The sequence below is a fragment of the Salminus brasiliensis genome, chromosome 17 (assembly GCF_030463535.1).
Source record: "Salminus brasiliensis chromosome 17, fSalBra1.hap2, whole genome shotgun sequence".
Taxonomy (NCBI): domain Eukaryota; kingdom Metazoa; phylum Chordata; class Actinopteri; order Characiformes; family Bryconidae; genus Salminus; species Salminus brasiliensis.
Genome location: NC_132894.1, coordinates 32,012,184 through 32,036,821, shown reverse-complemented (window position 1 = coordinate 32,036,821; position 24,638 = coordinate 32,012,184). Strand labels below are relative to the sequence as shown.

The following is a 24,638-nucleotide window of genomic DNA, read 5'->3' as shown; positions in this document are numbered from 1 at the left end:
AACGGCAACTTTACAGGAGAAGGAATACATTTCTGACCCAATGGAAAGAACAACGGCCAGATTCACATTATATGTAAAAACAGGCACCAATATTAATCCTGTTTCAGTGCTGATATTGCCACCTTTCTCCAATAGTCTTCCTCGCCACAGACTAGGGTTTGATTGACCATTATCACACTGCTGTGTTTGTTAATCCGGAAGCTTAAATAGTAGCTTAAAACGGCCTCCAGTCGTGTTGTAACCAATGGCTGAGGCTACAGCCAAGGGCTGGGCGATATGGTAAAAATACTATATCACGATATTTAAAGACACTTTCCACGATACACAGTATTTATCATCATACATGTAATCCCAGACTAAAAACATCAGTAGCGACAGATTCTTATAAACTACTATTCAGATTCTCTCTAGATTTATACTCCACACCTGCTGCTCTTCATCTAATTAACCCAGTCTAATTACACCGTTGGTAATGAAACCTGCAGCTGATCAGTGTTTATTAAGCACTAACAGTCTCCTCCATATACTTTGAAAAGCATATTATTATCATCACGATAACAAACTCGATCACGATACGATATAGAATATCGTCATATTGCCCAGCTCTATTACAGCCCTTTCCTAAATACACCCATAATTCACCCCACAACACTGCACAATTGGCCTTGCTCTCCCAGAGTGTGATGCTGGTCAGTGTGATGTTCTGGTAGCTGTTGTATTGTAGCCCTTTCCTCCGGGCATGCTGGCTGGCTGGCTGGCTGGCTGGCTGTTGATGTTGATGTTGCATCAGCAGCAGTTCGATGTCTGGAGGAGACGTGTGCTGGTCCTCATTCTCATAGTGGTAGGGGGAGCCCACAAGAATGGGGACTGGGTAATTGGCCTTCCATATTGGGTAGAAAATGGGGTATAAATTGAAATAAATGAGAAAAATGATTAAATTATATTTATTATAAAATTAATTATTGAATTATTTTGAAAAATATATATATATCTGTAATATAATATTTTTCAGCATGTTTCTATGCCCTACCTTTGTCTGTCTGGGAGCGTTGAAGTTAAATCAGGTTATAAACCTTTCTGAAAATCAGGTTTTGAGTTCACTAATGCTTGCTTGGATTTGTTCACCTCATGTGTGTATGCACTGTGTACGTGTGTGTGTGTGTGTGTGTGTGTGTGTTCACCTCAGGCTTGCATTGCAGTATGTATGAGCCCTGCTGTCTGAATCTGAACAGTTCGGTTCAGCTCTGCTCTCATTGGTTGACAGTCTTTCAGGCATGACCTTACCATTGCGCTTCACTCCAGAGAATCGCCGCCCATCCAGAGTCTCGAATATTGAACATCGCGATCGGACGGCCCTGACTGCCCTGGGAGAGGATCTGAGGACTAAAGTCTGGATTACAGACACACACACACACACACACACACACACTGCATGATAATCTGGGAAGATCACCGTTAACGATCACCCTGAAATTTGGGAGACTTCTTGCCATTGTCGGGACGATCAGACCGGCCTCAAAATGGGCCTGATTATCCTGCAGTGTGGGCCAGGCACAACTCCGCATTCTCCAACCTGCATATTATGGTTTGAGTGTAAGTTGCCCTGGATAAGAGCATCGGCAAAATGCTGCAAATGTAGATGTAAGCGGTGTGTGACCTGGAAATGCTGTTAAACGACGGCATGCAACAGTCAGCATATATACAGTAAAAAGTACCTCAGTACATTTTATATACACACACACATGCACACATGCATACACTCCTCCCACAGATGTATGCTGGAATGTTAAATTGCTGCATAAGCGCTTTTTAGTTTCGACACAGTCAATTTTCCTTTTTCCCTTTTTCTTTGCTCTGAAATGAAGCTCGTATTTTAAGCTTAGTAAAGCTGGGCTTTATTACTTGTACTCATTTCTAAACTGTGGCAGTTTGTACCTCTACCTCCACCAAAATAACACACAGTGAGGTGGAATGGTATAAGTCAGGATTTGGGTTCGAATCCCGGGCCATACTGCTTTGCCATCAGCAGCCGGAGTTGGGGAGGGCACAACCCTCATCACTCAATAAACAATGTTAGGTGATCTTAGGTGATGGTGCTTTCCTCTGAGCGCGTCGGCTACCTGAGTGCTACATCACCGGCAGTTTGAAAAGCGGCAGTGGCTGTTTTCCGATTGTTCTTATCCTCCTAGTGTCGGGAGCATTGCTAGTGCTGGAGGGAGTTATGAATGGTGGGTTAATTGGCATTACCAAATTGTGAGAAAAAGAGGTGGTGGGGGGGGGGGGGGTATTCAAATTTATAAGCACCTATTGTGTGGTTCGGATAGATGGAGTTGGAGTCGGTTCTCAGAATCATTCCTAAAAAGTTAGTGTTGGTACCAAAAGGGGGGGGGGGTTGAGTGGTAGCGGTACATCCCTAACATGTATGAGAGATAAATATATTTATATTTTTGCCGTTTTTCACTTTTTGACATAATTTAAATCGGGCAGTTGTTCTTTACATTGCATCCAAATTTGAAAATGAACGGACCAATAGAAATTCTCTTAAATGACTTGGAATAAAATCTTTTTACATTGACTTCTATTGAAAGTTAGGATGGTTTTTTCCCTCTCCTGTAAAGTTGAGTTGTGTAAAGTTGTACTGCTTACGTTAAGCTCATTTCAGCAGTACGGACAGTATGATATTCTTGTCATTGACCAAAAACAGTAATTCGGCCAGTCTGAGTGCCCAGTAATGTAACCCCAAGAATGAAATGTGTTTGTGTATACATATGTGCTTACTTTTCAAGCTCTGAATGCTGTACAGGCAACTTTTAGGAGGGGAAAAAAGCGACCCTTGCATCACCACCGCATGAAAAGAAATGCAATGGTTTGCATTTACAGTAAGAGTTTTGCAACAGATGGCAGTTTTTTGTGCTTCCTCTTTCTGCTAACAGGTACTCGGGCTCTTCTTTTTCTGTGTGTGTATGTGTGTGTGTGTGTGTGTTTTTTTGTTTTTTTTTCTTTTTTGTTCACTCTTCTGTTTTTTTTCGTTCCCAGCAGAATAATGATGAGGGCAAATAAATAGCTGCGCATCTGGACGACGCTCTCGTACGGTACATGAATACGCACATGCTGTAAGAGCGTTGAGTATGTGGGTGTATTAATCGGACCAGCTCTGGTAGTACTGTGTCGTCCTAGCTGACCATTCAAGTGCGACTCGTGGCGCCCCCCCCCCCCCCCCCCCCCCTTTAAAAAAAAAGCCCTCCTGTTCCTTTATCACTGTTCACTGGAACACCAGGTGTTGCCAGATGAGGGCAAAGAGATCTGGAAGTTGGCAAGGAGCTGAAATATGTGTCATCGATCTTTTTTTGGAAGAGCAACCTTAATTTATTAATGAGGTTCAGTAGCACATTTTGTCTGCACCCCCCCCCCCCCCCCCCCCGACACACCTCTCCCTTTCGTTTTAGGGTGCTGCTTCTTTCTCTCCAGCGCTGCTCTGGGTTTACTTAAAAATAGGTGTTGAGCTGGGGCGGTTATGAGGTTCTCAGTGTTCGGCGAGTAGCGTGAGACGGTCCTGAGATTTATCGCTTGTTTAGAGAATAAATGCTGAGCTTAGTCGAAGCAAGAGCCCTCCGCCTCATCAGCCTTTACACACACACACACACATGCACAAGCATGTACATTAAGACACACACATACTTGTTTATGTACACTGTTAGGACCTGAGGCTTTTTTCACTTGGCAGTGGTTCTAGATGTCGTGTCCAAATTTCTTGATGAATGGACCAATAGGAAAGCTCCAACATCTTTTTACATTGACATTCATTGAAAGTCAAGAAGTTTTTTTTTTTTCCTTTTCCTGTAAAGTTTAATTTAGGCCAGTCTAACATCCTATAAATTCCATCTCTACTTTTTTCACATGCTCGCAAAGAAGTTCTCACACCCCACTACCGCCCAGCCACCTCCCTCTTCACCTCCCTTGCCATATGTCTCAGTCCTAGCTCCACTTAGCAGAGGGGGTCTGGCCTTCTACTACGATGGAGAAGTCGCTTCGGTGCTCGGACGAGTGCAAAAGCCAATTTACGCTTCTGCACCATAGCCTACGCTTAGCAGCATACCCTACCTCGTACCCTATGCCAAAGCCTGGCGTGCACCTTCCCAGAGCTGCGTGTCGCAGCGATGCGGACCATAACTACCGTGTTCGGTCTGCTTGGTATCATCATGTTTCTACTGCAACTACTGCAAGTCACATCCATTTCTGACACAGATCTGCAAATGCACACGTACACACAGCTTGTCTAGTCCCTGTAGAGAAGTACTGCCAATAGAATAGGACTCTCTGGAGTAGATCAACATGGACCTATTGGCACCATGCCTGGCATTAGGCAGCAGCATGGGCTAGAGGGGTATAAAGCCTCCCAGCATTGAGCAGTGGAGACAGTTACTCCAACAATACAGGATCCAAGGATTTTTTATTTGAATACCCTCGGAGAAGAAGTAATGAATAAGCATGTGTCCCAATACTTTTGTCCATATAGTGTATGTGTATGTTATTTTATTAACGTTTAAGTAAGGAATCACTTTAATGCCTCTATCGCATTCAGAGCCATTTCTAGCCCCTTAGCTCTGCTTTCCTTGATTCAGGCCATTTTAGTCTTGGAAATGTACAAAAACTCTCACACACACACACACACACACACACACACACGCACCCTCTGCAAAAGTGGCTTTATGCTTATATGCATAACACCCCTCGCATAGGCTAGACTTTCTCACCTACCCAGACACACACACACATACACACACACAGATATAGTGAGGTGTGTGTGTGTGTGTGTGGGAGGATGTGGGTTTGGGAGGGAGTTGTCTAAGGAAGGTGAAGGGTTGATGAAACAGGGGGAAAGCGCTTAATGAGCTGCATCTCTATACGCCTTCCTCTGCAATGTGGCAGGTGGCTTAGAGTAAATACAGGCTCAAGGTGATCATTAACTTATTCTGTGAGTGTGTGTGTGAGTGTGTGTATGTGTGTGTGCGTGCACTTTAGCGTAACCGCGTGCATGCTTTTGCGAGCGGCAGGATTTTTCCCTTCTGAGCCTTTCGGCGATCGACTGAGGCCGATTCTGAAAGAGAACTGACAGTGATACTTCGCTTACCTCTCTGTATTGCTGATGTGTGGCAGCATGGCTAAACGGTTTACTGTGTGTGTGTGTGTGTGTGTGTGTGTGTGTGTGTGTGTGTGTGTGTGAGGGTGTTGGGATGTCTGAATAATGGTATTAGTGTGTGCACAGTCATGTGAAATATATTAGGACAGCCTGGGAAAACCTTTTGTCTTTTTTAGCACATTTATACAGGTGGCTACTGGACCTTCATGTGATCAACACTGAGAGATGGAGGTCATATAACTACTAACTCATACAGCTGAAGAAACGTCATTAAACATCATTAGTAAAATGTAATTAATAGAAATGCCATTTTCTTGAGAGGACAAAGTTCAAACCCCCCACATTTACTACTACTTAAAATGTGTAGAATCAGAACCAGGTGCAGAACATCAGCTGCAGACAACCAGAACATGGTTAGAGAGGATTCTGGAGGATCCTGGAGGTCTTATTCAAACCTCAGACATTCAGCCTGGTTTGCTCTTGATTTGTTGAAGTGAGTGGTGAAGATCACCAGGCCAGATCCAAAGATGCTGAAGAGTCTGGGAAGTCATTTACAAGTGTCCAGCATGGCCAGATCAGGCAGATTCAGCCTGAGGTCAGACCTCAAGATGAGTAAAGAAGTCTCCATCAAGCCTGAAATGTCATCACGGGATCTACAGGTAGCTCTTGTGGCCACCGTTGGTGTCAAAGTACAGCCTCGACCATCAGAAGAGACTGATGAAGCTTGATTTGCTTGGGAGGTGTGGAAGGAGGAAACCCTCACTGACAATTAAACCACATCAGGGTTTGCCAGAGAACACCTAGACAAGGATCAGGACCTCTGGAACATATATACACTACCAGTCAAAAGTTTGGACACACCTCTCATTCATCTCAGGCATCAAACCTATGAAGGAGCACATGGAATAAGGAGTAAACAAATTACATTGATTTCCATTGCATTGTTGGTGACCACTTTGCACAGTCTTGGCGTTCTCTCGGTGAGCTTCATGAGGTAGTCACCTGGACTGGTTTTCCGACATCGTGAAGGAGTTCCCAGAGCTGCTGAGCACTCGTAGGCTGATTCTTTCTTCGCTATGCGGATCAACTCAACCCAAAGCAATCTCAGCTGGGTTTAGGTCGGGTGATTGTGAGGGCTAGGTCATCTGACACAGCACTCCATCACTTTATCCTTCTTGGTGAAGTAGCCCTTACATAATGCCTTATGTGTTCCTTCATAGTCCGGACGTCTTCAGTAATCTATAATGTATAAAAAAACCTCGCGACTGGTACTGTGTGTGTGTGTGTGTGTGTGTGTGTTTGTGTTTTTTATATATATATATATATATATTACACACACTGTGTATTTATACATGTACTAATTATATATGTTATAATAATAGTCAGTACAATTGATGCCCATCTTTTACTCTATTAAAAATGTGACACTACATAACAAGTGCATTAAACCATGGTCAAATTAGACATTTCAGGATGAATCCTAATCGAATAAAAACATGTAGGGGTCCGAGATTCGCACCCCTAGCTGTGTACAGACACGCACAGCAGGGCTGCGGTCTGCACGGCCTTGCTGAACTCCGGAGGGAGGAGTTGAAAGGTTCTTTCAGGGGCGAAAAGGGACTGAAAGTGTGGTGAGAGTCATGAGACGCAGACAAAGGAGGAGGGAAGAGGACTTTGGGGTGGTAGTGAGGAAGAAGGCGAGGGGAGGTGGGGGGAAGGAGGAGGAGGAGGAGATGGGGGGGGGGGATCAGTGGAGTCTATTTTTTTTTTCCCTCCCTCTCTCTCTCTCTCTCGCGCGCGCGCTCCCTCTCCTCCCACCACCCCCCTCTCGCGCGCAGCGATGATGAAATAGGTTGTAAGAAGTTAAGCATAATCTCCCCTCTACAGTGGAATATCCATCTCCTGTCGCAAGCCCCTCTCTCCTGTTTCAGAAAAGAAAGCAGAAGAGAGAGCGCGAGTGTTTTTCAAGGCGCTTTCAGTTGGGAATCTCGCGCATTTCACAAGGCTCCAGCCACGGCCGCGGGATCTGTTTGTTGCGCTGGGTGGTTTGAGAGTTGTGCAAAAAAAGGACGTTTACGGGAAAATGAACCAAAGGAATGTGAATGTGAAAGTTTAAGGGAGGGAAGAAAGAAAAAAAAGTACAAGGTCAAATTATGACATCACAATAGTTCGACTTAGGCATGCATTGTGATGTCATAACGCTGTGTGTCCAGTCCAGTGTGAATGCAAACAGCGAATCGGGTCAGATTTCTTTCTTGTTTGTGTTCCGAACCCCCTAACGGGATCAGAGCGGCCCGTTCCTGTTTTGTGGAAGCCACTGGGCACCGCAGAGGTACGCTTTTTAGCCGTTGTTGACATGATGTCACGCATCTGTCGCTTCTGCTCCGGGGTTGCTATGAACGAAAGGAAAGATTGGCTTAGCAATCACAAGAGTACCAAATGCGTTCAGGTGTTCGGAGTCGGCCTAAGAAGTTCCAGCTATGATACGCCTCTATTTGGGCGGGAGTTTTTTTATGTGTTCAGGCCACCTTATTTGACCCAGTTGGGTTTGCGCAGTGAAATATGGATATTCATAACGTCTCTCTCTCTGTCTCTCTCTGTCTCTGTCTCTCTCTCTCCTTTTCTTTCTTTCTTTTTTTTTTTTTGTGGCATTGAAGGTTTTCTTGGACTGCCGGGCTGCTGTGAGAGAGGATTCGTGAATGTCTCCGAGTTGCATCATCTCACCAGCAATATGCCGCAGTTTTTACCCGCAGTGGCGTGCTGCTCCTAGGTTTCTCATGCTGCGAAATGCAGCCAACAGATAAACGAGGCGGCCCGAAAAAAGAAACCCTCTAAAAAAGCTCGGACGAAGAACCGAGAACGAGAACAGGCTTTCTTTTCTTGCAATTGTTAGTCTTGTGAAGCCTGTACGTCAAGGACAAGCAGGTGTGTTAATATGGAGATGGTGGAGGTCACTTACGGTTGCTACGCTGAAAGCCACACGGCTTCTCTTTGGTAGGGAAGAGTGAGGGAGATTAGAAAGGAGACCACAGTCTTTTACATCTTTCCCAAACACAGACATACCTCCCTGGAGTCGGTCAGCTCGGTGCGAACCTGACCATGCCCTCATAAAGGCTGGAGGAGAGGAACGGAGTGAGAAGAGGGAGGAAATGGAAGATAAAGTAAATGGGTGAAAAAGAGGAGTGGAGAGATGGAGGGAAGGTGAGTGAAGAAAGGAGAGGAGGCGAGGAAGTGGAAAAGATGGGAAGGTGAGACGAGGGCAAGGTGGCGAAAGGTGACTTTAAAGGGTTAACAGGAAAATTAATATTAAAGCACTTAGGGATACTTTAGCTTTTATGATCAGTTTTACTTTTCTAATATATGTGTGTGTATCGTTGTGGGCGTGCAAAAAACAGAAATCTATGAAAAAAAACATCGGAACTTTCAATGGAAGTCAATGTAAAAAGATTTTTTGTTGAATTTAGAGCGTTTCTATTGGTCCTTACGTCATGAATATCTGACACTATGTAAAGAACAACTGCCAGATTCACATTATGCCATAAAACAGCAAAAATAGAGACAACATTTATGTATAGAATAATCAATAATCATGCCTCCTATTTTTTATATAAGTTTTGACGTTGAAGTAAAGGCCACAGGACACCGACCAACCTTCTTAAGACACTCTTAAGACTGGTCTGAAAAGTAACTGTCCGTGACACACGGAAAAATGGACAATAAAGAGGGTGTGTATGTTTTAAGCCATATTCCGATCTAAGTTTTTTCTCCGTGATCCTACAAGGAAATTACAGACTGAAGTAGGGCTGCCACTAAAAGCTTAATTTTTTTGTCGATTAATCTATGGATTGTTTTGTTAATCAGTCGATTAATCAAAGCAATTTATTTTCCTCCAAAATGTTAAATTGAGCATGTAAAAATCCTTAATTTGGAATAATTCCAGTGTCGTTGTGGCATTTCCTACACAAAGAAATGTGCAGAATTGAGTCAATAGGGTATGATTCATATTCAGACGAGCCCAAAGTGCACGTATCCGAGCTCCTCCGGTGGATATTGTGGCAGTTAGGAGGTGGGGGATCCCTGGGCCAGCCGCCACGATACCATCCTGCGCACCTGGGACTGATCTGGACAAAAACCCCAGGTGGAGCATAAAGGTAGTTTAGCCCTCACAGGAGAGGACGGACGGAGGGGAGCAGAGACTCTCTACAAGAGACTGCTGAGCGTTTGAGAGGGAAGAAGCCAGGGACAGGGTGACCTGGTCGTCAGTAGAGCCCCTTTTGGGCCTTCTAATTATGATGTTTGTTGAAGTTTCGTTTTGGGATTGGTGGGCTGACTACCGGGGTGCAGTGGCCACGTCCCTTCTCCTTTTCCAAATCTCTAAAGAACAAACTGGGAAATGAAGACAAGCCCGGGTTCACACCGGAGTTAGCAAGGTTAAAAAGGTCTGAAGTGTCCTCTTCGTCCAAAACAATGCCATGGTCTGTGTCCTAGCTTATCAAAAAAACAGCTAAGCAGCGGTATCGGTGAGCATGTCTTCTCGCGCCTTTCACAAGGACCCAGGCAGCGGCTACAGATGGACACAGCCGTGGAATCCATTGCACTGGTGTGTTTGAGAGTTGTGCAAAAAGGGACATTTTCGGGGAAGTGAGCTGAAGGAGTCTTGGCTCTGAGGGTCGCTTGAAAAAGCTGGAGCTAAAAACTGAAAACAAGAACAAGGTCCTGTTGTGACATCACAGGAACTGACCTCAGCACTCATTATGATGTAATACAGCTGTCCTAATGAGTGTCCTCACCCCGTTACCTTCTGTCTTTGTCTTCCTCCCATCATTTCTTTCTTTCTCTTTGTCTTCTTCTGTCCTTTTTTCTGTCTTCCTTTTCTCCCTGTTTCTCTGCTTCAGTGTTTGTTGAAATTCTGGTGATTCTGGTAGATTTCTCGACCGCAGGGAATCAGCTGCGAAGCCCCAGCCAGTACGACCGGCCAGTAAACTATAGCTGTGTGTGTGTGTGTGCAGTGACCGAGTGCAGGGCTGCGGAGTGTCCCGGCTGGGTGGAAAGTGCTGACTCATAGTGTTGTGATTACAGAATGTATAAAGATGGCAGTGTGGACGGTGTGGACTGTGTGGACGGCCCCTCAGTTCCAGCTGGACAGTGTGTTTAGCGTGTGTTTAACACACAACTCCACACAGAGGACTCGCAGTTAGACTGAGTGTAACTCAGCAAAGTCTGCTGTGCTGTCTCTCTGTCTTTCTCTCTATGTCTCTCTGTCTCTTATTTCCCTCTCTTTCTCTTTCTCTTTCTCTTTCTCTCTCTCTCTCTCTCTCTCTCTCTCCTTTGTCCCTTTCTCTTTTGTTTTCCCCTTCTCTCTCTGTCTCTCTCTCTCTCTCTCTCTCTCTCTCTCTGTCTGTCTCTCTCTCTCTGTCTCTATTTCAGAAAAGCTTATTACGCACTAAGCTGTAATATTCAGTAACTACAGGGTAATAATCTCTGGTAATAAAAGTTTGGGGGTTCAGCCTATTCACACAAAGTACGATTTTTTTGGAGAAAGAAACCCGGATGTTTTACACCAGGTCTGATGCAGTTTTTGCCCTCTGTGCTCTTTAAACGGGGCTGCAAACTCAGTAGCTCTCAAATTTCCCCTCTCTCTCTCTCTCTCTCTCTCTCTCTCTCTCTCTCTCTCTGTTTAATTTCCCTCATTAGCGAGGAAAGCTACAGTTTGTGGTTCTCTGTGGACATGAGCAGACTAGGATGCACCTTGGCTAGATAAAATACATCCTTACCGCCATACCTTTCAGCTCCACGCCACCATGTAATTAATTAATTTATTAATTAATTAATTTATTTTTCCTTAACCCAACCCTTTCGTAGCCCCCCCCCCCCCCCTCGCAGCACTAGGAATGCTCCCAACACTTGGAGGGTAAAGCCGTGAAGCAGCTCTTTTCAAACTGCTCCAGAGGATTCATTGCCAGGCAGCCAACGCGCTCATAGGAAGGCTCCGGGCCCCCAGCTCCACTATCTACTCCGACTCTAATGGAAGAATGTGGACAGTGCCGCAGTCTGGCAGTTTCAGACTCGGGGAAAGACGTCCCTTCTGCTATCCTCTCTTTCTTCTTTTGTTCCTTCTTAGTCCCCCCCCCCTCCCCTCGATCTATAGGTTATTTATTTGGTTCTGCTGTTGCTGGTTTTGTGCTGACCCGTGTGAGCGGAGGGGAAATAAGATTTAGTTAACTTTATCTCCGTCTGCCTCTGAAGGGGTGGGGGGTGGGGGGTGATGGGGGACCAAATTAACCTACGAGTTTCTCTTGTGGAAAAAGCCCTTACTAAATAAAAAAAAGGCACCCACCTCCTGACTCCGCACTTTTTTTCTGCTTGTGTTAGGAAATTTGTCATCACACACACTCCCTACCTGAGATGAGAGGGGCTGGAGATAGGGAGCGCTTTTCTTCTACGGCCCGACTTGAAGCTCTCCGTCAGTTCCTCTCCACGGCCGCCTTGTCTTACTCTCAGTCCTTTTCTTGTTCCTGTCTCGCTGCGTCTTTCATTATTCTGCTGTATTCCAGCTACTCTCTCTCTCTCTCTTTGTGTTTCATGCTCTGAGCCCTGCACATGATGTCTCCCCCTGTAGACTATTGATGATTTAAACTGTAAAGAGTGTTACGCAGTTGATAACCTCCTCTTCTCCGCTCCACTCTCTTTTCTCGTTCTCCCCCCCCCCCTTCAATAATTCACCTCACACTTCAGCAGAGAGTCTGTCTCAAATCAATAGCACGGCTGCTTCAGAAGTGCTGAATAAGGGACAGCCCTGAAAGAGAATTTCGTTCCTCCTGCCTTTTTCCATGTTGTTGTTTTTTTTTGGTTAATTTTTAGAAATGTTCGCTCGCTCTCTCTCATTCACAGATGAACGCGTGCCTGGGGATCAACGCTGAGCTTTAATTGGAGGATAAACAAACACCTGAGACTGAGTAAATGAACAGATCTTTAGAATGTGCTCTCATTACAGCCTCCCAGGCATCAGCATTCAGCCCTATTGTTCGCTCTTTTTGATAGGCCTGATATGGCTCCATTGAGCTAAATCCTGTTAGTGTGCTTTCTGTCTGTCTGTCTGTCTGTCTGGGTTTGTGTTTGGCCAAGCTAAGCCGGTTGTATGATCGAGCCACGCTTACCAGGAACTCTTTACAGGACGTCTGTGCTTCACACAAGAACAGCAAACCGGATTAATAAGGCTAAAAGCGGCCCACAAACATACAGGCGCACACACGCACGCACACACACACACACACATACATACACACTCACATTAAGTGTCAGTGCATCACATCATCACACAATGAAAGCACTTAATGACTTAATGTCTTTGGTTCGCTGTTAAATGCTTGAGGATGTTTAATTATACCCCAGTTCGTCCCGACCTCACAATCTGATTGGTTGAGAGGCTTTCTGATTCTGTAAGGTCCAGAATCTCACAATAATGGCCGTTTAATAAGCCACAGGTACTTGTAATGAGAGCAGAGCGCTAAAGCAAACGAATAGGTGCTGCCCCATCGTTCCTCCCAACCAGCGTCTTCCGCTCTCATCAGACCTCTCTGAGAGGTTCAGGCGTGGTCTTAATATTCTAATGAACGCATGTGACTGACAGCTCCCCCAGTCGCAGCACAAGCTGTAGCTCGCCAGGTTGCTCAGGCTTGAACTTAAAGAGTGGGCGGAGGCATGTTCGCGTTGGTCAGGGGTGTGCTTACGTAAACCTGACCCACTTTTAGGATTGCCTGTTGTATAGCAAGAGGAGAGCAATACTGGTGAAATACATTTATTAGAGTAGCTACTACTATTATTAGATTAATCATCATTTATTATTATCATTAATAATATTATTAATAATAAAACATGATTCATAAATTCATAAGACATACATTGCACATTTACAATGGGGGCCGAGTAGTCAGACTAAGACTGTGGGTGGGTCCCAATTGAGTACTAATTACTAATGCCAACTAGTATTTGAGTATGACGTATGTAGTATGTTGAGAGCCATTCTGTAGAGGCCAATATCTCACAATAAGCCTAAGCCACGACTAGGGGAACGGCTGCCCCGCTTGCCCAATCATCTCTCCCATCCAGCACCTGGCGCCTTCCGCACTGGCGGCTGGCTTTGCACTGTGCTAGTAGGCCCCAGGGTAAGGGTGGGCTGCAGGGAGTGGATGTCCCCGGTTACGGTACTCACGCCTGGAACAGTTATTAGAACAGTTCTGTTATTACATACAGACAAGATTTAAGCTCTATTATTGCTCTATTACTTCTATCCTTCTCTTAAAGACCTCGGAGTATCCAAGTAATGAAGCTCTGCTGTGAATTGAGGTCCTCCGAGATCAGAGAAGCCCTGTAAGCTAACCACACTGACCCCTGTTCACCTAATTATACACTAACACCACCATGATCTGTCAACTTCCTCCATTTTTCTTCCTCTTTATCCCTTCTTCTCCTCCTCCATCTGTTTTACCATCTCTCTTTTACTGTACCCCCCCACCCCCCCCCCACCCCCACACACACACACCCAAGTCTGTTGCTGGGCTGCTTTGGTTGTCTCAGCAGTCGCGCGGAGGAGAGGCGTGTTGAAGGCCTTGCAGTTTTGTAGCGGAGGATCAACACAGGAACTTTTTCTAATTGGAGGTTTTAGCGCTGCTGGATGCTGAGTTCAGGGCTTTTCTCCCCTCCGCTCGACCCCAATCCGCCTCCCCAGCCACTAAGCTCCCGCAAATGTGTTGAGGATGCACTTTCGGCCGGGACTCTTTTCCTCCAGCCTCACCCCCCCCACCACCACCACCACCACACACTCCTCCTTACACACTCGATCGCTCTCTGTATGTCTGCAGCTTTTGGCTTTTTGACTTTGACTTCTTTGTCTCTCATCCATCTTTGTCTCTCATTTCACAAAAACTCTGTGTCTGTATTTTTGTTCAGTTCGATTCTGTCGTTCTTTCTAAATCTCCTTCCTTCATTTCTTCTTTCTTTTTATACTTTCTTTCTCTTTTGTCTTTCTTCTTTCCTTTCTTCCTTCCTTCTTTCTTTCCACCCTTATTTCCTTCTTTCCTTCCATTTTTACTTTTTCCTTCTTTCCTTCTTTCCTTCCTTCCTTCCTTTTTTCTTTCCCCTTTTTTTCTTTCTTTCTTTCTTTCTTTCTTTCTTTCCTGTTTTCTTTCTGGCCTTGTTTACTCATTTCCTTCTTTCCCTTTCTTAGTTTTCTTACTTTACCTCCATTCCTTCTTTCTTTCTTTCTTTTCTTTCTTCTTTGTTTTTCTTTTATTTCCTTCTTTCCTCACTTTTCCTTCCTTCTTCCTTTGTTCTTCGTTTCTTTCATTCTCTCCTCCTTTGATCCTTTTTTGTCTTTCTTCTTTGCTTCCATCCTTCCCTTCTTTCTTTCTGTCTTTGTATCGTTTTTCTCCCCCTCCTCTCTCTGTCCCCCACTTTCAAACTCAGCGATTTTTGGTTTTATACTTTCTGTGTGTGTGTGTGTGTGTGTGTGTGTGTGTGTGTGTGTGTGTGTGTGTCAGCATTCCATGGGCCGATGGGGAAGAATTCAGCGTGCGCCTGCAAAAGGCTGCTACCACGACGACCACCTCAGCACACACTTCCTCATCATCTCCGCATCCTCCCTCTGCAGAGCGATCCCTTAGTTTGTCTCCTTACAAAACACACACACACACACACACACTGTCAGTCCAGGGGATCGAACCAGCGACATTTTGGTACCAAGCAAACTCCTCTAGCAGTTCTTTGTGCAAGAGAGGCCTGATGTTTTTTTTACAAGATCTTAGTTCTGAAGTTCTTGAAGTCTCTCTTAGTAGTTTTTTTTTTTTTTTTCACTTTAGAGTCACACTTTGTCCAATCCCAGGTCTGCTCATAGGCTTTAGGCCACAACTGCCTTCCCCCAAATCAATGATCTTACAATGAAGTTCCCTATGATGAAGTATAAGGACACCCCTCACTATGAAGTATGAGGACACCTGCTCATTCATTGTTTCTTCTGAAATCAAAGCTATTAAGAAAGTATTGGATGGAGCACCAACCATCATTCCAGTTCTTCCACTGCTCCACAGCACAATGCTGGGGGGCTTTATGCCCCTCTAGCCCACGCCTGGCATTAGGCAGCATGGTTCCAATGGGTTCATGTTTATTTGCTCCAAAGAGTCCTATTCTATTGGCAGTATCTCTCAACAGCTACTAGACAAGCTGTGCGTGTGTGCATTTGCACATCTGTGTAACTTAAAGTAGCTGAATGCATTTATTAAAAGGGGTGTCCACAAACATTTGTGAATGTATATATGTAAGTACCTGTACACAAGGTACGTGCATGGGTGTAATACACATAACCATATGCATACTTACCACAACAAATCCATAATACTGCATTTACAGATGGTCATAAACAAACACACACACACACACACACACACTCTGGCAGGAGAGTAAGTCCTTTATCAGAGTTAATGTGGTTTTGTTGGCGCTGCGGGAGGACGTCTGCTTCTTGCTGGTGACCTCTCCTCAGAGAGGAATATTAAACAGAATCACCGTCAGTGTGTGGGAGTGTGTGTTTGTATTTGTGGGTGGGTAGGCGGATGAGTGGCTGCGTGTGTGTGTGTGTGTTTGTGTGTAGGTGGTGAGTTTAGAGTGAGGGGTTATTATGTTGCCCTCATGTCCTTTCTGTATGTTCTCTGTTATGCATCCTCAAAGTCAAATTGCTGTACATGGTGTGTGTGTAGGGGGGGGTAAGAGAGAGGGGGAGAGAGAGGGAGCATTATTCCTTTGTGTCGGACGCCCGTTATCATCTATTGCTCAGTTCGCTCTGTGTTCTCTTTTATCTTTTTCTCTCTCTTTTGTCTCTCCCTTGCTTTCCGTCCCTTTGTCATTCTTCGCGTCTTTTTGGAGCGCTAGCTGCCCTTTATGCCGCGTGAGCGTTTCCGGACCAGTTGGGCTAATAGGAATGACCCGGAATGACTTGTTACATAGTTTTTCCCTCTCCTGTAAAGTTACCAGTTAGTTTAATGTGACAGAACCAAAGCCCTGAAGTGCCTTAATGCTGCTGCGATCAGGCAGAAGTGGCAGGGAACAGCTGCTGAAATGGAGTGGAGAATCAGTGCACGCTGCACTATTTAGCCCACATGGGCTGGAATTGAAATGTAGGCTAGACGGTGCCCGCTGTGTGCACCATATGGACACATCACTCTCTGGTTTTTAATGATCATCTATAAGGGATGTAAAAGTGCCTCGATGCATCGATTTTTGCTGGGATTGATTACGGTCAATAACAATAGTGACAATAATAATCAGAGGAATAATTGGGGATGCATTGAAATGGGTGGAGCGATGCTGATTAATGATATTTACATATCAGCTGATGCTGATGCCTAAAATGTCTAAAACCTGGCTTACAAAAGTAAGAAATTCTTAAGTAAGTAAGTGAAATATTCTAAGCTGTTTTCTCTTCACTTCATAACTTGGAACAAAAAGTTTATATATTATTTTACAATAATTGTTTTTTTAAAAAAATTAGAAATTTCAAAGAATTCTCACTTTTGCTTCACCTTTAGAAGGAGAAATTGCATTAAAAATCCAATATTTTACATTTTTAAATGTGAAATATTTAAAATATTTTAAAAATTACGTTTTCTTTCTGTTTTGTTTCGATGGTGTAAAAGTGAATGGCACTCCACACCTGTAGGGGGAGCCTACAGTACTGATTCTCGCAGAAAGCTTCTTTAAAGCGCTTTACTACAACAACAACAACAACAACAACAAATAATTACAAAAATAAAGCCTGTATAATGAAGAAGCAGAAATATACTGGATACTCAGCTATTACAAACTAAAAGCCCATATTTTCCATTTAAATTTCAGCAGTTTTTACAGTATATTAAAGGGCCCGTATCAATAATTTTGCAGTGTGTATTTTGTTCCCTGAGGTTTTGCAACATGACAAAAACAAAGAATAGAAAACTGCTTGTTTTTGACCTTGGTATCGATGTATGGACCGTCGTAGGCAAGGAGTTGGCAACTGGGGGCCAGAGTCCAGCACAGTTTGCCGGTTCCCCTGCTCTAGTAGCCCTACTAAAGCTGGCAGTTAACAGGTGAGTGGAATCAGGTGTGCTTGAGCAGGCAAAGCACAAAACTGTGCCGGAATCCGGCCCTCCAGGACAAAAATTGCCCACCTCTGTCTGAGCTAATGAGTGAACACTACATTTTGGGCCCTGTAGTTGAGCTGATAGCTTTGTGTGTCTCTTTGGGAGCGTTTGGTTAAGTTTAGATGTTGTTGAGGTTGATCAGGTCTGTCTGGACCTCTGCTATCAGCGTTTATCACAATAAACACCCGTGGCTACAGTTGCGGGGTGGGCTGCGTCGTTGCTGATGGTGTTTTCTGTTGCTGCTCCGTTCTAAACAATGATGTAAATCTCCTATTCAGTCCAGAAGGAGGAATAGTGTCCTGAGGAATCCTGACTGAACTGCTGTGACGTCAGGTGAGCTTCATCCTGCCATCAGTCCTAAATCATGCTTGGTGTCTTGGGCTTGGTGTCAAGTGAAGTGAGGAGTGTGTGTTCGTTCAGCTGGGTGTGTGAGTGTGTGAGGAAGAGGGGTGTTCGGAGCGTCTGCGGGCAAAAGACAGGGGCTGATGGAGGATGGAGGATGGGGGTCGGGCACTAGGGAAATAAGACGATGGCTGATAGAGACAAAGCCCCTCCCCCTCAGGTTAGACCATGTTAATCCGTTCTTTTGTGTAGCGACGCCTCTTCACAGGAACGCTGGAGTGGAGGAATGAGGGAGGGGTGTGTGTGTGTGTGTGTGTGTGTGTGTGTGTGTGTGTTTGCTCCTTGCACTAGTCATGGATGTGACTCTGTGCTGTCTGTATTGTGTGTGTGTGTGTGTGTGTGTGTGTGTGTGTGTGTGTGTGTGTATATGTTAGCGTGGTGTGTGTTAGTGCTAGTGTGTTCAGTGTGTGTTAATGTGGTGTGTTAGTGCTAGTGTGTTCAGTGTGTGTTAATGTGGTGTGTGTTAGTGCTAGTGTGTTCAGTGTGTGTTAATGTGGTGTGTTTTTAGTGCTAGTGTGTTCAGTGTGTGTTAATGTGGTGTGTGTTAGTGCTAGTGTGTTCAGTGTGTGTTATTGCTAGTGTGTTCAGTGTGTGTTAATGTGGTGTGTTAGTGCGAGTGTGTTCAGTGTGTTAATGTGGTGTGTGTTAGTGCTAGTGTGTTCAGTGTGTGTTAATGTGGTGTGTTTTAGTGCTAGTGTGTTCAGTGTGTGTTAATGTGGTGTGTTAGTGCTAGTGTGTTCAGTGTGTGTTAATGTGGTGTGTTAGTGCTAGTGTGTTCAGTGTGTGTTAATGTGGTGTGTTCAGTGTGTTAATGTGGTGTGTTAGTGCTAGTGTGTTCAGTGTGTGTTAATGTGGTGTGTTAGTGCTAGTGTGTTCAGTGTGTGTTAATGTGGTGTGTTTTAGTGCTAGTGTGTTCAGTGTGTGTTAATGTGGTGTGTTAGTGCTAGTGTGTTCAGTGTGTGTTAATGTGGTGTGTGTTAGTGCTAGTGTGTTCAGTGTGTGTTAATGTGGTGTGTTAGTGCGAGTGTGTTCAGTGTGTTAATGTGGTGTGTTTTAGTGCTAGTGTGTTCAGTGTGTGTTAATGTGGTGTGTTAGTGCGAGTGTGTTCAGTGTGTTAATGTGGTGTGTTAGTGCGAGTGTGTTCAGTGTGTGTTAATGTGGTGTGTGTTAGTGCTAGTGTGTTCAGTGTGTTAGTGCTAGTGTGTTCAGTGTGTGTTAATGTGGTGTGTTTTAGTGCTAGTGTGTTCAGTGTGTTAATGTGGTGTGTTTTAGTGCTAGTGTGTTCAGTGTGTTAATGTGGTGTGTTAGTGCGAGTGTGTTCAGTGTGTTAATGTGGTGTGTTTTAGTGCTAGTGTGTTCAGTGTGTGTTAATGTGGTGTGTTAGTGCGAGTGTGTTCAGTGTGTGTTAATGTGGTGTGTTAGTGCGAGTGTGTGTGTTAGTGTGATGTTTTAGTGTTGTTGGAGTTGTATTTTAGAAGTAGTGGTCATTGTGTGTTGGTGTGTGTGTGTTAATGTGTGTGTGTGTGTTGGTGTGTTTTTGGTGTTAGGTTTGTTAGTATTGTGTTAGCATGTTGACATTTAGCGATGGTGTGTTGGTGTGTAAGTTTTATTTTGGTGCTTGTGTTCAGTTTGTTGTTGGTGTGTTTTAGCGTGAGTTTCAGTGTTGTGCGAGTGTTCGCCTGCTGTCTTTGTTAGTATTGTGTTAGCATGTTGTCATGTAGTGTGTTGTTTTGAGTGTTAGTGTGTTTGTTAGTATTGTGTTAGCATGTTGTCATGTAGTGGTGTTGTTTTGAGTGTTAGTGTGTTTGTTAGTATTGTGTTAGCATGTTGTCATGTAGTGTGTTGTTTTGAGTGTTAGTGTGTTTGTTAGTATTGTGTTAGCATGTTGTCATGTAGTGTGTTGTTTTGAGTGTTAGTGTGTTTGTTAGTATTGTGTTAGTATGTTGTCATGTAGTGGTGTTGTTTTGAGTGTTAGTGTGTTTGTTAGTATTGTGTTAGCATGTTGTCATGTAGTGGTGTTGTTTTGAGTGTTAGTGTCTTTGTTAGTATTGTGTTAGCATGTTGTCATGTAGTGTGTTGTTTTGAGTGTTAGTGTCTTTGTTAGTATTGTGTTAGCATGTTGTCATGTAGTGTGTTGTTTTGAGTGTTAGTGTGTTTGTTAGTATTGTGTTAGTATGTTGTCATGTAGTGTGTTGTTTTGAGTGTTAGTGTCTTTGTTAGTATTGTGTTAGCATGTTGTCATGTAGTGGTGTTGTTTTGAGTGTTAGTGTGTTTGTTAGTATTGTGTTAGTATGTTGTCATGTAGTGTGTTGTTTTGAGTGTTAGTGTGTTTGTTAGTATTGTGTTAGCATGTTGTCATGTAGTGTGTTGTTTTGAGTGTTAGTGTGTTTGTTAGTATTGTGTTAGCATGTTGTCATGTAGTGTGTTGTTTTGAGTGTTAGTGTGTTTGTTAGTATTGTGTTAGTATGTTGTCATGTAGTGTGTTGTTTTGAGTGTTAGTGTGTTTGTTAGTATTGTGTTAGCATGTTGTCATGTAGTGTGTTGTTTTGAGTGTTAGTGTGTTTGTTAGTATTGTGTTAGCATGTTGTCATGTAGTGGTGTTGTTTTGAGTGTTAGTGTGTTTGTTAGTATTGTGTTAGTATGTTGTCATGTAGTGTGTTGTTTTGAGTGTTAGTGTGTTTGTTAGTATTGTGTTAGCATGTTGTCATGTAGTGGTGTTGTTTTGAGTGTTAGTGTGTTTGTTAGTATTGTGTTAGCATGTTGTCATGTAGTGTGTTGTTTTGAGTGTTAGTGTGTTTGTTAGTATTGTGTTAGTATGTTGTCATGTAGTGTGTTGTTTTGAGTGTTAGTGTGTTTGTTAGTATTGTGTTAGCATGTTGTCATGTAGTGGTGTTGTTTTGAGTGTTAGTGTGTTTGTTAGTATTGTGTTAGTATGTTGTCATGTAGTGTGTTGTTTTGAGTGTTAGTGTGTTTGTTAGTATTGTGTTAGCATGTTGTCATGTAGTGGTGTTGTTTTGAGTGTTAGTGTGTTTGTTAGTATTGTGTTAGTATGTTGTCATGTAGTGGTGTTGTTTTGAGTGTTAGCGCGTTTGTTAGTATTGTCGTGTCAGTGTGTTCAGTTTGTGGAAGCGTGTGTGTAGCTTTTTAGAGGTGGTGTTTGAGCGGTAGTGTGTTGTTTGAGTGGGAGTGTTTTGAATGTTAGCATGTTCAGTTGGTGTGTTAGCTTTTTGAGCATTAGCATGTCAATGCTAATGAGTGTTTGCACTTGTTTTGATGGTGTTCTGTGTATCCGCATGTTGTCTGTTAGTGTTGGTGCTGCGTGTTAGCATGGCTTTATGTTTTAGCACTTTTGAGGGTTAGCATGTGATGTTTTAGCACTTTTGGTGTTAGTATTTTGAGTTTTTATTAGTTTATTAGTTCATTATTATTTATTAGTTTGTGTTGTGTGTTCGAGTTGTGTGTTCGTGTTGTGTGTTCGTGTTGTGTGTTCGAGTTGTGTGTTCGTGTTGTGTGTTCGAGTTGTGTGTTCGAGTTGTGTGTTTGAGTTGTGTGTTCGTGTTGTGTGTTTGAGTTGTGTGTTCGTGTTGTGTGTTCGAGTTGTGTGTTCGTGTTGTGCGTTCGAGTTGTGCGTTCGAGTTGTGCGTTCGTGTTGTGCGTTCGTGTTGTGCGTTCGAGTTGTGTGTTCGTGTTGTGTGTTCGTGTTGTGTGTTCGTGTTGTGTGTTCGAGGTGTGCGTTCGTGTTGTGTGTTCGAGTTGTGTGTTCGAGTTGTGTGTTCGAGTTGTGTGTTTGAGTTGTGTGTTTGAGTTGTGTGTTCGTGTTGTGTGTTTGAGTTGTGTGTTCGAGTTGTGTGTTCAAGTTGTGTGTTCGTGTTGTGTGTTCGTGTTGTGTGTTCGAGTTGTGTGTTTGAGTTGTGTGTTTGAGTTGTGTGTTCGTGTTGTGTGTTTGAGTTGTGTGTTCGAGTTGTGTGTTCGAGTTGTGTTTGCTAATGTTTTTAGCGCTGCTGGTTCTCTGGGCTGGAGCGCTGTGGTTGTGCTGCTTGTGGAAATGGAGACAGACAGGTTAATCAGTCTAATCCTGAGCCTGTGGCGTAGCCTACTGCTCCGTACGGAGGGATTTCAGCCACAGCCTGAGCAGAATAACACCTACACCTGTCTGCTTCTCTCGCGCGCTCTCGCTCAGGCTCTCTCTCTCGCTCAGGCTCTCTCTCTCGCTCAGGCTCTCTCTCTCGCTCCGGCTCTGTTGGGATTAGTAGGTTTCTCAGTAGTCTGGGCAGTAGTTGTCTATAGCTGTTGCGTTTGATCTGGTGTTGTAATGGGTGCAGGATTGGTGGCAGGGCTGGAGGTGGCTTAAAGCTACTCACTCTCTTCCAAGAGGGAGTTTCTCCAGAGCTTCTGCCAGGAAATAACTCCTTCCAAGACACACACACACACACACACACACACACACACACAGAGAGAGGCCTGTAATCTTGTAAGATGTGCTGGGTGTGTTTACTATCGTAGGGAAGGTCAGCACTGTTTGACTTCAGTCTTGTTCTTTCACTGAATGGCTTTAAATGAATGGAAAAAGCCCTGTTTTGAAAAGCCATATGGGGGAATTGTAAAGATAGTGCTTCTGAGTGAGAATTTTTGGAGGAAACTATGTATTTTATATTGCAATGTATGAATATTCTTAATAATGAAAAGTTTGTTGCTCATTAAAAGCAGATTTTGCCGTATTATAACGATTTATTATCGTTATATCAGTGGCCTGAAATGGTCTTAAAACAACAATTATATTATTTATCGCAGTAATTTCTGGGACAGTGTATCATCCGAAAAACAGGTATTATCACGGGCCTACTTTTAGGAACCTCATCCACCAATAACTAAGAATTTTCTGGAATTTGTTCAAAATTCACCAAACAGTCGGTGAATAATGGGAATAATGGACAATCTAAAGACACATGGTGAATCCGGAAACTGGGAATTTTTTCGTGGCCAAATTTGGGAAGATTCTTAGAAATCAGCCCCCATGTTATGAACGTCTTGTTGATCATCTTAAGATTCTTCGGAGCAGAGCTTTAGTGAACCTGGCCCCGGTGCACCTGCTATTGACTACATTGATAAATGTGTAGAGTGGACAGGTTCTCTCTCCGTGCTAATCGACCATATGCTTCATAAGCGGCATCATAATCATACAATCTAATAAGAGATTAGGTTCGGAAATGCTGGAGTGTTCCTTTAAAGAGGACGGGTGGTCTTACGGAGGCGTCCGAGTGACCTCCACTGGCCCTTTGACCCCATCTGTCCGCTGTGGGGTTTGTGATTTGTGAACCTCTCTCTCTGTAAACTCCCTCAGTGGGCTGCTCGCTCTGATGCTGGGCGGGATGAAGGATGCATCGGAATGTGCCGAATCATCCTCGCTCCGTCCCGTGATGGCCGCTGGCCGGGAGGAACAATGGCCGTCCTTCATCGGCCTGCCCGTCCGCTCCAGGGGTGTCATCCCTGTGCTTGCCTCAATGGAGGGTATTGTGGCGTGTGTTGGTGTGTACATGAGGAAAGAGGCAGATTGTAGAGACTGATCTCATCCTGTTTACAGTTTACTCATCCCGTTCCCTCCTTCATCTGGGAGTGAAAAGCTCCTGTTCTTCTCATTGCAGTGCTGAAGGAGTAGCTGTAGCTGTCTGTGTCCTGGCCAATTGCTTTATGCAGTCATAACAGTGAGGTTAGCTGTCACCGGTGCGCTGGATTACATTTGGCAGTGGCCGCGTGTTTGTCTGTTTGATTTACATTTTGGCTCTTTTCTTTGGGGCCTTGTGGGGGAAATAAATGAAGCCCATCTCAAAGTGGATTTTATTGATTGATCCGGCACATCAGAAATCTGGCAGCTGTGCTACCTGCTAGTTTAGACCGTTTGAAGTCACCGTTATCACTCTGAGATCACTATACAGTTGGACTGGGTAAAAGGACAGGATTTATCATTATCTTAATAAATTACATCACATGATCTGGGCAAAATATAGATTGTAGAGTGGGGTAATTAAAGAATGTTTCTTTACAAAATCACTATAATTAGTCCAGTTTCATTGGATTTACTGCAGTACAGGTGTGTGTGTGTGTGTAGCATGGATAAATACATTCATCCCAGTACATGTGAAGCCAGCCACCGACTCTTTTCAAACTGCTACAGATGTGGCATCGCCAGGCAGCCGGGTCCCCAGCTCCACCACACCAGCCAGGCAGCCGGGTCCCCAGCTCCACCACACCAGCCAGGCAGCCGGGTCCTTAGCTTCGCGCAAAGTAGCCTGGGCCGACCAGCATTGCTTAACAGTGATGTGGGGAGAGTGTGCACAATTGAGCATACTCTCTCTGATGGGTAGATGATACACTCTACCCTCATTAGAGCTTTCTCCTCTGGCCGGCATGGCTCAGGGTTCAGACTCGAAACCCCTGGGCCATAGTAGCGGCGCATTGGACCGCTGAGCCGCGCTGAGTCTCAATTTTTGCCAGTATTTTTTTTTATGTGCCACCAACTAACTGTTTGTTTTTTTTTTTCTTCATTCCAACATCAGGAAAAACTAAATTGTCATATTCTGTGATACAATGTTTATGCCACAGCAGCCATCATTATAATTCAGGTGTTTTTATTGTGGGGAGACATTTTTGGGAAATATACAGGCCGACAGTTTTTGGCTGGGCAAAGGTGCTGCCACTACGACCTAGGCCATCAGCAGCCGGAGCCTGAGAGAGCACAATTGGCCTTGCTCTCTCATGGGAGAGGGGTATATTGCTCTCTCCCTCTCTACAACCAACTTCAGTGTGTTGCTGGCTGCAGAGATGCATCAGTGCTGGATACCCCTTTGTTGCTTTCCTCAGAGTGTGTTGGTTGCACCGGGGGAAGTCCGAAAAGAGGCGTAGGCTGAGTGTGTGAAGCATGCGTCAGGGTT

General features: G+C 44.2%; 1 protein-coding gene across 3 annotated transcripts in view; it reads left to right on the top strand.

The window, feature by feature from the left end:
- mafgb (v-maf avian musculoaponeurotic fibrosarcoma oncogene homolog Gb) overlaps positions 1–24,638 on the top strand; it is a 40,270-nt gene that overhangs the window by 4,460 nt on the left and 11,172 nt on the right. The window lies entirely within an intron of this gene.